The sequence below is a fragment of the Mauremys reevesii genome, linkage group 19 (genome assembly GCF_016161935.1).
Source record: "Mauremys reevesii isolate NIE-2019 linkage group 19, ASM1616193v1, whole genome shotgun sequence".
NCBI classification, from domain to species: Eukaryota; Metazoa; Chordata; order Testudines; family Geoemydidae; genus Mauremys; species Mauremys reevesii.
Window position 1 is genome coordinate 23,743,595 of NC_052641.1, and position 13,968 is coordinate 23,757,562.

Genomic DNA, 13,968 nt, shown 5'->3' on the forward strand with positions numbered 1-13,968 from the left:
CGAGTCTCTGCGGACCCGGGATCTGCCTGGACGTTGCCAGTGAGCCGGGCGGCTCCTGAGGGTGCACTGTGCTGGATTTACCTTTGTTTCCATTAGAAGCAGGGCTACAAATGGGAATCCACACAATGGCCTTCGAGTCCCACCCTCTAACCCGGCACCCCAGAGACTCCTGCTAACTGCTGCCAGCTCTGCTGAACCACCAGATCTCCCTTCTCACCACAGGGATTTGCCAGCATGTTTGGGTGTAAATCTAGAAGTCATTGAACCAGCATCCCATTGTAGCGCCTAGCGTGAGTAACATCGTTCTTCTCTGCCACGGAAACACTTCTAAGCAGCCTTCCCCGGACCGTCGCCAGGCGAGGGTCTTGGCAGCGACCAGCACTTTGTACCGCATGGCTGGAGGGTCCCGCCAATGGATCCCATCTGCGACTGGGAGGGCGCGGTATGTTCCTGGTACAATGATTGGGAAACCGAGTCAGGCCAAGCCCTGAACTGCTGCAAAACATCACCTGTCCCAGAGAGACCCCCGGCCCCGGGCCCAGCAAGGAGGATGAAGTAGGAGAGGGAGCGAAATCTAGTTAGAGATGGGCACCAGGAGCCAGGAACGGATCGCTAGTTTGCTGGGGGCCTCCTGCTAGCCCCAATGCGCTGCGTGCCTGGCTCTCTCGCAGTGGAGGGGTGGCAGCCCTGGCCCATCGCCTGGGAGTCATACGGCTTCATCCATGTTTGGGGGGTGCTTGTGAATCCCTGGCTGAACAGAGCAGGCTCAGAGCCAAGGCTGCTTGGTTCCGGTGCGAATGGTGCCGGACAGTCCAGCTGTCAGGCAGGGCTTTGGTTCTCACGAGAGGTTTATCGTCGCTGTGCTGTCAGAGAGCTGACAATTCCTCGGGAACGCGCATTGAACAGCAATGACCTGCCAGCACCACCGGCCCTCCTGGAGAGGCCCCAGCTCACTGACTGCTGAGACTAGGGAGCCGGTTAGTGACGGGCCTGATGTTCTGCTGACACGGCGAAGGGGCGGCAGGCTCATCTCCCACCAATTCACTCCAAGGAAAAGGCTGGGAACCCGTTTGCATGAGTGACTAGCATACTTCAACACACAACGCAAAGGACGTGACAAAGGAGCAGGCTCCATCTCCCACCACTAATCCAACTGCGCTAGGTTCTAGACGACAATTAGTTCAGGGAACCGGACGGCATGAGGATCAGGAGCCATTTGCCTCTGAGTCACCAGGTCACACCAAGCCGGGGCTGGGAGTGAACCACCTGGCTGTGTGGTGGCCTCTGCAGAATCAGCCCAGTTCCTTAGGGCCTCACCATGGTGACCTGTCTGAGAACCTCAGCAGAGACCCCGGGTGAACGGGGCACACGAGCTCAGCCTGCCACTAGGCTCCAGGCTGTTACAAACATCCGATTGCACTGAGCACCGGTGCTACACCCTGCTGTGTCCTGCAGCCCTCCATGTGCTGTGTGAGCACATTCAAGTCTCTAGGGTAGGAAATGGCTCCTGGACATGGCCCATCCAGCCATTACGTGGTCTAGGTGTCAAACATCAAAATGACCACTCAGGGACTTCCAAAGCGATGTCTGGGCAACACTCCCACAGGAAACCGGGGAAGAACATCTCCCCAGGCTCAGAATCCGCTCCCCGAGGATTTCACACACGAATAGCTGAGCAGAACTCTCCACCCAGTCATTGCTCTCTGCTGGAAGGCTCCACACAGGGAGTAAATTGCACACAGCTGAGCCATGTATGAATGATACGGGCTGACCAGCCACACACTTGTCCCCAGGACAGGCCATTTCACCGCGGGGCAGGACTCGGTGAGCCCAGCCTCGCTTCGCTGCCAGGCACTCTGGAGTGGCGGGGGTGGGCTGGTGCACACCCTCCGAGAGGGGCAGGCAGCCTATCCTTGGAAGTTACTCCATGAAGGTCAAAGAGTGTGACTATGATAGAACAGCCTGACAACCACAGCGCCGAGTCCTTGGGCCTCATAATGTATGTTCTGTGCAATGTTGACACTGGTGATCCACCAAAGATCAGGTTAACACGGCTGACGTTAGTGACAGCATGATTTGTTCAGCGCCGTCTCTGAATTCATAGAGCAGCTGGCCTTCGAGGATAAACTATTGCACCACACACACAATGCAATGGCCGCTGTCACCAGCCTGAGCGAAGAGATGAAAGGCCAGCAGAGTTCTAATCAAAACACGGTGGTCAGGAGAGGTTGAACTGAAAATTAAAATGTGCTGGTACTTTTCCCCGCTGCAATTCTGGTTTTCAAATAGCCCTTTGTGTCGACTCAGTATTAACACAGCGCAGCCGTCACCAGCCCAAGCCAGCGGCCAGGCTCTCAGAACAGTCTCTACCTTCATTTTAAGGTAGGGACAAATCCACCCTTCTAGATGAATGAAGTGTCGTTATCCACACCCTGAACGTCAGACCCTCCCTAACACAGACCTTCAGCACCCCACTGGCGGGAATAAATCCACAACAGGGGCAGGTCAAACAAGCTGAGCTGTGTCTCGAAGGAGGAGACATGCTGCAGAGCCTGGAAGAATTAACACAGTAGAAACAGCAGGAAAAAGGAGGCTGCTAAGGACACAAGCAAAGATGCAGGTTCTTTCACTGTTTGGATTGAAAGAAAATGAACATTTCAGTTGCAAGCAAAGAGAGGGAGAGATTTGAACTGCCTGGAACCCCAAAGGCCCTGGGCTGCGTTCCATGCAGGGTGCTGGGGAGCTGCCGCGTAGCAGCAGCTCTGGGGCCTGGAGACCCAGCCGGGCGGCTGTGCTTGGAGCGGAAGCCCAGGCTGGTGCAGTGCCCGCCCCAGGAACACCCTGAACTCAGAGAGGAGGGCTGGGGTTTCTTTGAGGCCCTTGTCACACTGGAGCTAGTAACTTACAGTCCATTTAAGAAGAGAAAAATACATTGGCCCCCACCCCCAGTCCCACCACCCCTCAGCCCTGAGCGCAGAGCTCCCCAGCCTTTCAAATTACCCGCAGTCCCCGAACAGCCTGGGGCCATCTCAGGCAGTGTTCTGGGTTAGTAAAGACCCCCAACCCCCTGACAGTCACTCCCTCCTCCGCCTGCCGTGAACCATGATGCCCCATTCTCTGAGCTGGCCTGTGCTAGCATGAGCTGCTCACATGTCTGCCATGTCCCTGCCCTGAGGACTTACAGCATCTCCTGGTCCCTAAACCCCCTGCCATTGCTTCACTCCTCCCGGAGGCTCCCAGTGGGAGAGGGAATTCCGCCCAGATGAGCCACCCAGACCACTAGGGGAAACTCCTGAGCACAGACCCTGCTGGGGAAGTGCGATCTGGCCTGTAATCCCCACAACCCACCAGCATCCTCTAGCTCCACCCTGGAGCCCTGGCCAAGCAGCAAGCGTGCCAGCCACTGAGTCATCCCAACCCGCAGCACTTTGGGTTTCCTAGGGCAGGGGGCTCAAACCCCCAGGCTCCAGGCTGAAGCTGCCCCGCTTGGGGTATTTACCCGGCCCCTGGAGATGCTCATGTTCTGCAGAGTCTCAGCTTTGAGGTCTGTTTTGCAGTGGATCTGCCTGAGTCTGCAGAGAGCCTGAGCCCACAACCCGCAGTGGTGGGCTCCTCCGGCCCCTATTAATCTTACTGGGTGTCCACGCAAAGGGTCCAGGAAGGGCTGAGAGCTGGGAGCTCCTGCCGTGCAGGGAAGGAGAGAGGAGGCTTGCAAAGGCAGCAAAGAGAAAGGAGGCTGGGGAAGGCTGAAACACAAAGGACAGAAACAGGGCTGGCCCCAAAAGGGAGCGGGTTCTCCCATCAAGCAACGCTGAACACGGCAGGACTGGGCTGAACGGACGAAGGAAGAGTAGGTTAGCTACTATGGAAAGGCTTCAACCGTTGTGCAAATCTCACACTGCTGGCAGTGGGAGAGGGACTTTGTACCAGACCCTGGTTACCGATGGAATCTGGCCTTCTCCATCAAACAAGACACACTTAAAAGGCCTCTCAGCCAAGTGCAGGTCTGGCCTGGCCCCGCTTAGCTGAAAAGATCTCCGCTTGAGGCAGGCTGGTGCCAGGAGAGTCTCCCATTGCCAGCCTGGGGTGGGGCTTGCAGAGAAATGGCATCACACACAAGGAAGGCAGGATCCTCAGTGGTTGGAGCACAACCCCTGCTTGTCCACAAACCTCCTGTGTGACCCTGGCAAGTCAGTTAGCCCCTCCGCGGCTCAGCTCCCACCTGTGCAATGTGGAGAACAGCCCTGCCCTGACTCGGGGCTGTGTGAGGGGAAAGGCAGTAAACACGGAGAGGCACTCAGATACTACGAGCTAAGGCCAGGTACCTGCCATAGTGAGATCCTGGCTCAGCTCCCCCACGACAGTTACCAAAGAGGCCAGGACAGCAGGGACAGCACGGGCTGCCGTGGGTGGAGCAGCACAGACCCTGGGGAGGCTCGGAGGAGGAGAGGGGGAACTGAGTCAGAGGGCTGGGGTCCTCTCCACAGAGGCCACGCCCACTTCACCCAGCTGTGCCATGAGCAGCTGGCCCCCGAAGAGCTGGGTGATCTCAGCACAAGCCTGCTGTGAATGAGGGCCCCAGAGAGCAGCCCGTGGCCATCGCAGCCGGCCAGCTCTGTCCATCAGCCAGGCCAGGCCACTGCCCAAAGGAATTGGGGGCAATTCCCAGCAGCCCGGCTCTTCAGGCCAGGGAGTTTTTCCTCGTGTCCCCTTTCCCAAGGCTGTGAGGCTCCTTCCTGCACTGCGTAGGGAACATGCCCCACGTGCTGGGCAGCTCCCCAGCAGTGCCCGGCAGACGTGCCAGGCCCTGGGGTCGAACAGCAGGTGGCTGCCGATCACCCCTGTGCTGGGTCTCTGCCAGGATGGGGTGGGCCGGGTGAATCAGGCCTGGCTGCCGCTCCCAGTATCACGCTCTTGCTTGCCAGGATTTTCCCCTTTCCACTGCAGTACCCGGGGGGGTCGACAGGGAGGCTGCCTAGTGGGTGGGGCTAGAGACACGGATGCTCCCCCCTCCCCTGAGCTCTGAAGGAGCCGCCTTGGTCAGGTCAGACCAGCCGCTCTGGCAGAATTTCCTGCACCAGAGAAGGGGCCACGTGGACATGAGGCACCTGCCCGTCAGGCTCAGCTCTCCCCAGCGGCTCAGGGCAATGCTACGGCTGTAGCTCCCAACACACCCGTGATCAGCCCACAACAGCGAACGCTGATCCCACGTGCACTCAGCTAGTGCACATGCAGCTGGGTGACGGCACCAGCCGCCGAGCGCTTCAAGAGCATCGGGCCAGGCCTAGGCCCGGGCCCTGGCACTGGAGCTCAGCAATGAGACGGGCAGGCTGGGGCTGTGCCAGGGGCTCTGCTGAGACACCCACAGATTTGGGGCCAGCCCCCGGCCTGGGGGAAACTAGCTGGACACGCTGGGGACCAGGAGAAACAGGAAACGGGGAGACAGGAGGGGCTGTTGCTACAGCAAAGCGTTTCATGTGGCTCCTGTTGCCAAGGGAACTGTTTCTGTGACACCACCAGCCACATCTGGCTCCCTTGAATTCCTGTTCTCAGCAGGGAAAATCAATCCCGGCATTAGAGAGGGAGCCATAGCCAGGGCACAGCAGCAGGTGTGGCGCCTGCGAGTTGGACACACGGGCTGACCCGGGACGCTGGAACTCCAGACCAGACAAACCAGGGGGAGGACTTGGCGCAGTAGCCCATATAACATCCCAGTGGGCGGTAGGGCAGGGACAGAGGACAAAGGGGTCTGCTGAAGGGACAGCGTCTCCCCACAAGCCAGGGAGATCCACCAGAAGGCAGGCGGGGTGTGGCTGAAGCACAAGGTAGGGAGTCAGGACTCAAAGGCCCTCGTCCTGGCTCTGCGACTGATTCACTTTGTGATTTTAGCAAGTCCCATCACCTCTCAGTTCCGTCTGACAGGGGCTAACACCACCAACGCGCTGCACGGGAGCATCCCAGGCTGAATCATCAGCTGCAAAACACCGGGCTGCTCCGATGGAAGTGAAGGAGGCCCAGAGTGCACCTGCGACATCCAAGGGACGAGGCAGAGCCCCTGGCGATTCTGGGGGCTGTGTGGTTCTACCCCAGATCTAGAGGCAGAGGAGGTTAGAACAGCTGCTAGGGAATCTCACCATTAGCTCTCTCGGGAACATCCAGATCAGGAAGTTGAAAATATTTGACTCCCCTGGACTGGATCTTTCCTTCCCCACCCTGCTGCATTCGCAATCATCTCAGAAGACAACGTCGAGCCAAGCCCTAGACTTGCGGATACTGGATTGGGGTTGTGGACGATACCCAGTGGGAGCCAAGACGCAAAAGCTCATTCCAGCAACCCATCGGGCCAGGTGCACGATCGGAACGAGACTGCGGGTGAAGCTGAGCTTCTCCCAGCCCGATACTCTGGCGTGTTTATTGCTGCTGCCGAGAGGGCTTCCTGAAAACCAAGGGCTCCAGTGCTACGTAGGAATTACCACTGCAGCTTGCTGTGAAGTCCAGCCCAGGGCCCAGGGTAGAGCAAGCCCAGGAACATCCTTTGGCTCAGACTGAGTTTTGCGACATGCTCTCCTCTCCCTCCACCCTTCCAAAGCTCACCCATGGCAGCAGGCAGGATTCCCGAGCGGGGAACACAAACAGCTGGCAGCCCCAGGATGAAGGGTGCAGGGAATCCCAAAGCAGGGACAGGAGTCACCAAGGGTACATCCACACGGCAAAACAGCCCCATGGCAGCGAGGAGCCTCAGCGCCCAGCTCAGCTGACTCAGGCTCTCATAATAGGGCTAAAAATAGCAGTGTAGACATTCCCACTTGGGGTGGAGCCCAGGCTCCAAGACCCTCCCGTTGCCGGGATCTGATTGGAATGAACTAACAGTGCCTCTTCTTGCCAGGAGACTAACTCTTCCGTTTCTCTCCAAAGCACCTGTTGAGGGTTTCTTGGGGCCTTCCTTTCCTACTTTGCAGCAGCTATGAAGCCAAGAGGAGGAACGGCAGAGAGGAACATGGCAGCCCATGGTGAAAGAGGTGAATTTTAAAATCCTGAACAGCTGGGTCACCAGTCTTGGGACAGACCTGGAGAGAATTTTGAGGCTGCCTTTGAGAGCTAGATTTCCCACCCAAATCCAATAGCTCTGATTGCTACGTAGGGTTCAAATGGAGATAAAGTAATGAACTAATATCATACCCACAACTCAGAGCAGCAGATCCTGGATCACTTTTTCAAAGCACAGTGAATCCTCCTCTCCACCTTACTTGGGCTGTTTCTCCATTTCTAAAGTGAAGTGACTCACCAAGGCCAAAACACAGTTGGAGGCAGGGGCTAGAACCCAGGCCTCCCACCCACTAGCCATGTGCTCAGGCCACTGGACCACAGCTCTTGCCCCACACAACGTGTGATACAAGTCAATTTATTCTTTGCCAAAACTGCAGCTGCCTCCAGATTAAGCTCTTGGGACAGGCACTTTGGGGGGCACTTTTCACCTACTCTCCAGTTCTGTGGACTGGGCATTATGAAAAATATCACATTTAAGGGACAATCTCCCTATAAATGAAACGTGTTAAGAACAAAGTCTTCAGTACAACTAGGGACCAACTGCCATTTTTATCAAGCTGGTGATTCATAGGCAACAAAAGAGAAGAAAGCAGCACCTGAGTGTGGGGGGAGCAGCTGCTCATTTGGGGAGCACTGCTACCTTTACGTGGTTCACAATGCCATTGTGACAGTGCAGTTGTTTACCACTGAATGGACCCTAATGTACGCACTCCAATATTTATAGAAACGAACATACAAAAACGCCTCTTCGTCTTTTAGTACTTGTCTGTCTCAGTGACACGAAAGATCTTTAATTGATTTCTGCAGTTTCTCGCCAAAGCACATTGGTCAAGGTTTTTTGGTGTGTGTGTGTTGGGATTTAATTTCTTGCTTTGCAGCAGCTATTAAGGCAAGAATCTCTTCTTGCTGGTTTTAAGAATCTCTTTTCATTGTACCCAACAATAGGGACGATTGCCTATTTAAACTGTTACATGTTCTGAACTCCTCGCAATGAAAACACACAAATCTGTCATCGGTGAGCCAGTGCAGAGAAGACAAAGGAATTCATAACAAGCTGCAGTAATTACAGTGCAGAAGATCGGATTTGAGAGGGAAAGTTGTTTTCTCTGAACCTGCTTTCTACCCCTGGCTCAGCAGGAGAAAGTGCATTTGTGAAGACAATACGGCCTTCTGTATTCATTACTCGGCAGAAGCCCAGAGGCGCCACTAGTATTTGCCCTCTCCCATTCACACCTCTCCTGCTCCCCCAGGCCTGTAACCTGCTCCTCCCCATCCCAGTCACCCACCCGCTCCAAGGCTTCCACAAATCCCACAGCAGTAAAGCTACTGTCACTCTCCTGTTCCAAGAGACACAGAATTCAGTCTCAGACTGGCCCCTCCTCAGGGGCTGGCAGTGCAGTGGGGCTATTTAGATTGTAAGCACCTCAGGGCAGGGGACACTGCTGTCTGTGCGCTGTGTGGCACTGAGTCACTTGGGGTGAAACAAGGAGGAGCGACTGCTTTTCCCAGACCCAGGAGCCACAGAGATGGCAATTTCCTGCATTATCCTTTGGGACCTTATTGAAGTATCTTTGGGATCCATTGTATTAAATGAAGAGTCATGTCTTACTGTGGGCTGGGATTGCATGTAACCTCTTGAGGGAAATGTGACAGATGAGGGACTATACTGAACTATGTGCCAGGCAAGAATGGACTTTTGGAACAAAACGTGTGAAGTGTGGTTTTCCTGGGGAATCTCTAGGGGGGAAGTGAATGCAAATTCTCCACCTCTGGTTATGCAAAAACCCAGCCTTTGGAAGCCACACCGAGAGGTGGGCCATTGTCTGCGATCACCTGTTACATGAGGTTAAGATCAAAGGCCCAAGCTATATAAAGGAAAGAAAGATTCATGGTTGTTCTGGTTCTGAATTTGGGACAGTTATGAACTTGTCACCATGGGGAAAACCCAGTTGTGGGTTTTGTAGGACTGCCATGTACTAGAGCCCAATGCTGGAGTTGGGGTGAACTCTAGGAAGCTCGTTAGCATAAGAGTGGGTTTGGGTTTTTTGATTGGTTTTAATGTTTTCTCTGTAATGCTTTCACTTGAAGAATAAATGTCCTTGCTTTTACAGAGCTGTGTGGTAAGCTGCTATAGCTTCTGGAGACAAAGCAAAGTGCAGACGCTGGCCTGCTTAGGTAGTCTGGTTTGCAGGCATATCAAAGTATAGGCAAGGAAGTGTGTGGGCTGGAAAACCTCGGTTGGGAAAGAGAGGGACGTGGGTCTCTGCCTGAGAGGTGACAGATGGGGAGCCAGGAACTGGGAGCAGGTGCCCTTGGTGGTCCATGAAGGGGGAATACAGAGGCAGTTGCCCTGAACCATGAACACCGTGAACATTTCAGCTACTGGCCTCATCACAAGTAGGAAGGGGAGAAGCAGGGCAGAGGTTCAGCATCACATACTTGCGAAGTAAATGTGCCTAAGTCCAGCATTTGACCTTGTTACCACGACCGAGTCCCTTTACAGGCAAGTGATGAGAAAGAACAGGATGGAGGAGGTCAGTAAAAGGAAACACCAGACTCCCAACCGGTGCAGAACAATTCACATTTATTAGTTCAAACAGCTAACACTTGCTAAACATGCCTTTAACACTTATTGGTCACATTTCCACAGGTAGTCAAGTCCCAGAGCAGAGAAGCAGAGCAGAGACAGGTGAGACATGAGCAGCCTGCACGTCGGCCCACCAGTGGGTGAAGGGTGGGCCCCACAGCACAAGCAGGACACACCAGGAGAAACATTCATTTGGTCATAGTGTAGTGACAAGAGCAAGCTCCTGAGATGGGAAGTGTGACCAGCCCCCGAGGTGCAGCTGGGATCCATGGGGGAGGAAGGCAGGGACCAGCCATGCTAACCTGTCTAGACTCCAGCTCCGAGCATGTTAAACACAACAGCTAAACGCTCACTATTAGTTATGTTGAGGTGACATCCTGCTTCCCTGATTTATGCAAGGGATCATGGGAAAAATGAGTTGTTTTGCTGTGCTTGACTGAATGAAAACACATCCCCTGCAGCACATCTGTTGACAGGGCCCATCTCAATGTGAGGGGAAAGCACATTGACTGCAGATATGCCACATGGAACAGGCGAGACAAAGGGCCAATGCAACAGGGATGGTTTCTGGACTGATTTTCTTCATAAGCTGTAAATGTCTGTAGCACAGAACACGTGCACAAGGACTCTGAGGAAATCCCTGGCTACCAACGCATACATGTCATGCATCTGTTCAGTGCCCCATGTGCGGCTCTGTTCTAGGGCTTTCGAGATGCCGGTGACATAGAGAAAATTCAATTTAGTTGGTGAAAGCTGCATTTTGCATCAACCGGCTCATGCTTGATGTGTTAAGCCAAACCAGAGGGGGGTGTTGGGCAAGGGCTGCAGGTAGCCCTTGCAAAGCACAGCAACCAACCTGGAGAGGCCTGGGCACCTTCTGGAGAAAAGTGCAAAGCTTTGGTTTTCTTGGTCTCTTGCTGTCTGAGGACACGTGGTGATTTGCACCAGTGCAGCTAGCGGGGACTGTGCCTGTGTGCTAGAGGTTTGCACTGGTGCAGTGACATGGCTGGCTGACACCATGGGAAATCCTGAAAGTGGCCTTGGCCTAAGTGAAACTCACTGAAGTTCCAGCAAAAACTGAGCAGCCCGGTAGGCGTCTCCACCTTGGTGGTGCTTGGAGTTCCAGGTCTGATCAACAGAATCACAAAACGTCACCCAAACATTCAAATGCTGCTGCAGCAACTGTTAAAGGACCAATAACCCAACAACTAAATTGAAACAGCAACAAAACCCAAGACATTTACACTCCACATTTTTCATCAGAAACATGTAAACAGAAAGAGGAGCAGTATTTTGTTTTTCACACAATCCCTTTGAGATGATGAACAGGATGTCACACAAGAGGTAGTTTTGTTATGGAAATTGAGTCAATAATGTTATCAACTATTACAAGACATTTTATAAAATGAAAGAAAACAATCACAAAAGGCTTTGCTGAGGATGATGGGCATGTGGTTTGGTTTATTTGTTTATTTCTGCCTTTGGTGGCGTTTCTTCCACCCAACCACGGTGCTTCTTTCAGGCACTTGTTAGCGGTCAGTGCACAGTCAGACTTTTCTCCCAAAGTGAGAGAATAAACCTATCGTAGGCTAACATCTCTGAGCATGGACAGTCCAAGCTCAAGCTTCCAGATACTGGCACACCAGGCTGCTGACTGGGGATGGCTGCTGATGTCATTCCGCCCCTGTCTGACGGCTTATTTGTATGGACCTCACTGCACAGTGCACAAACCTGCTGCGCACAAGGTTTGTGTACAGACCATGGTGCTGTGCACTAAAAGTTCCCTAGTGTACTTTGACCTACTGCTGTTTCAACCATCAGTAGGGAAAAGTGCACCAGGGACCTTTCAGTGAGCAGGGGCGGCTAATTAGTGCACAGCAGGATGGTGTTGTAGATTTATACGATGCGTCCGTATTGACAAGCCCTGAGATGACCTGGGGTGATTATATCAGGGAATAGGGCTGGTTTGGACATTCTCTCAGTACAATTCTCAGCACTTGGAATGCACCTAGTGCCTAGGAGGTCTGCAGAGAGAAAGCGTGTGACGGCAGAGTCCTCAGGGTGCCATCACGGAGCCTGGCACTGTATTTATTACATGTTTAGAATGATGTGTTTGAAGGAGAAAGCACAAGCCGTTTGTAAAGTGCTTTGAAGAGGGAAATGTAGAAGTGCCCAGTGTTACTACAGTTCTGGGACCTCTGTTCACCCAGCACAGCATGCCAGGAGCTCTCTGAGCACCCAGGGCGTTTTCTCAGAACATGATGTTGTCACTAGGGCTCTTGCTTAATTGGTTAACTCACGTGATTAACTCAAAAAAATTAATCATGATTAATCGCAGTTTTAATCGCACTGTTAAACAATAGAAACCCAATTGAAATTTATTACATATTTTGGATTTTTCTACATTTTCATATATATTGTATTCTGTGTTGTAACTGAAATCAAAGTGCACATTATTTTTTATTACAAGTATTTGCACTGTAAAAATGACAAACGAAATAGTATTGTTCAATTCATCTCATACAATTACTGTAGTGCAATCTCTATTGTGAAAGTGCAATTTACAAATGTAGATTTTTTTTGTTACAAAACTGCACTCAAAACAATGTAAAACTTCAGCACCTACAAGTCCACTCAGTCCTACTTCTTGTTCAGCCAACCACTCAGACAAACAAGTTTTGTTTACATTTACGGGAGATACTGCTGCCCTCTTATTTACAATGTCACTGGAGGGTGAGAACAGGCATTCACATGGCACTTTTGTAGCCAGCTAAACATTCATATGGCCCTTCATGCTTCGGCCACCATTCCAGAGGACATGCTTCCATGCTGATGATGCTAATTAAAAAAAAAGTGTTAATTAAATTTGTGACTGAACTCCTTGGGGGGAGAATTGTACATCTCCTGCTCTGTTTTACCTGCATTCTGTCATATATTTCATGTTATAATAGTCTTGGATGATGACCCAGCACAAGTTCATTTTAAGAACACTTTCACAGAAGACTTGACAAAACGCAGAGAAGATACCAATGTGAGATTTCTAAAGATAGCTACAGCACTCAACCCAAGGTTTAAGAATCTGAAGTGCCTTCCAAAATCTGAGAGGGGCAAGATGTGGAGCATGCTTTCAGAAATCTTAAGAGCAACATTCTGATGTGGAAACTACAGAATCCGAACCACCAAAAAAGAAAATCAACCTTCTGCTGGTGGCATCTGACTCAGATGATGAAAATGAACATGCATCGGTCCACACTGCTTTGGACTGTTATCGAGCAGACCTTTCACCAGCATGGACGCATGTCCCCTGGAATGGTGGTTGAAGCAGGAAGGGAAACATGAATCTTTAGCACATCTGACATATAAATATCTTGCAACGCCAGCTGCAACAGTGCCAGGAGAACGCCTGTTCTCACTGTCAGGTGACATTGGAAACAAGAAGCAGGCAGCGTTATCTCCTGCAAATGTAACCACACTTCTTTGTCTGAGCGATTGGCTGAACAAGAAGTAGGACTGAGTGGACTTGTAGGCTCTAAAGTTTTATATTGTTTTATTTTTGAATGCAGTTTTTTGGGTACATAATTCTAAATTTTTAAGTTCATCTTTCATGATAAAAAACTGCACTACAGTACTTGTTTTAGGTGAATTGAAAAATACTATTTTTTAATTTTTTTACAGTGCAAATATTTGTAATGAAAAATTATCAAGTGAGCACTGTATACTTTATATTCTATGTTGTAAATGAAATCAATATATTTTCAAATGTAGAAAACATCCAAAAATATTTAAATGTTACTCTATTATTAACAGTGTTCGCAATTAATTTTTTTAATCGCTTAACAGCCCTAGGTGTCACATTAAAGATACCCATCAAGATTGGCAGAGGGCACTATTGGGTACACTGGGGTGGGGGAGGGCAGGGCATTTCTATATTTTATTATTTTTGTTAAGTTTAGTGAAGCCTTAATGGGGGGAGGAGGAAGCGGGATGGTATTACAGGCCACCTCCAGGCCATCCCATGATTTCCTCTGCAGTTTGCAACCATCTTGGACATTTTCTCCTGCCAACACATCAGTATTCTCTCACCAGTTTGCCCTGACAGACTGACATCGCTAATGATTATAATCCACGCAGTCACAGCATCTGACCTGATGTAACTCAAGGTGTCTTCATACAGATTTGCAATAGCTCAGAACAGGCAATGTGGATCTGAAGGAAACTGTTACTTGTTGTTCCTGACTGTGCACAAGCCACTGATGTAAAAACTCCCCACAAACAAAGCCAGATTTTTCTTCCTAAAATCCAGATGTGGAGACGCTTACTCAGATCCTAATGGG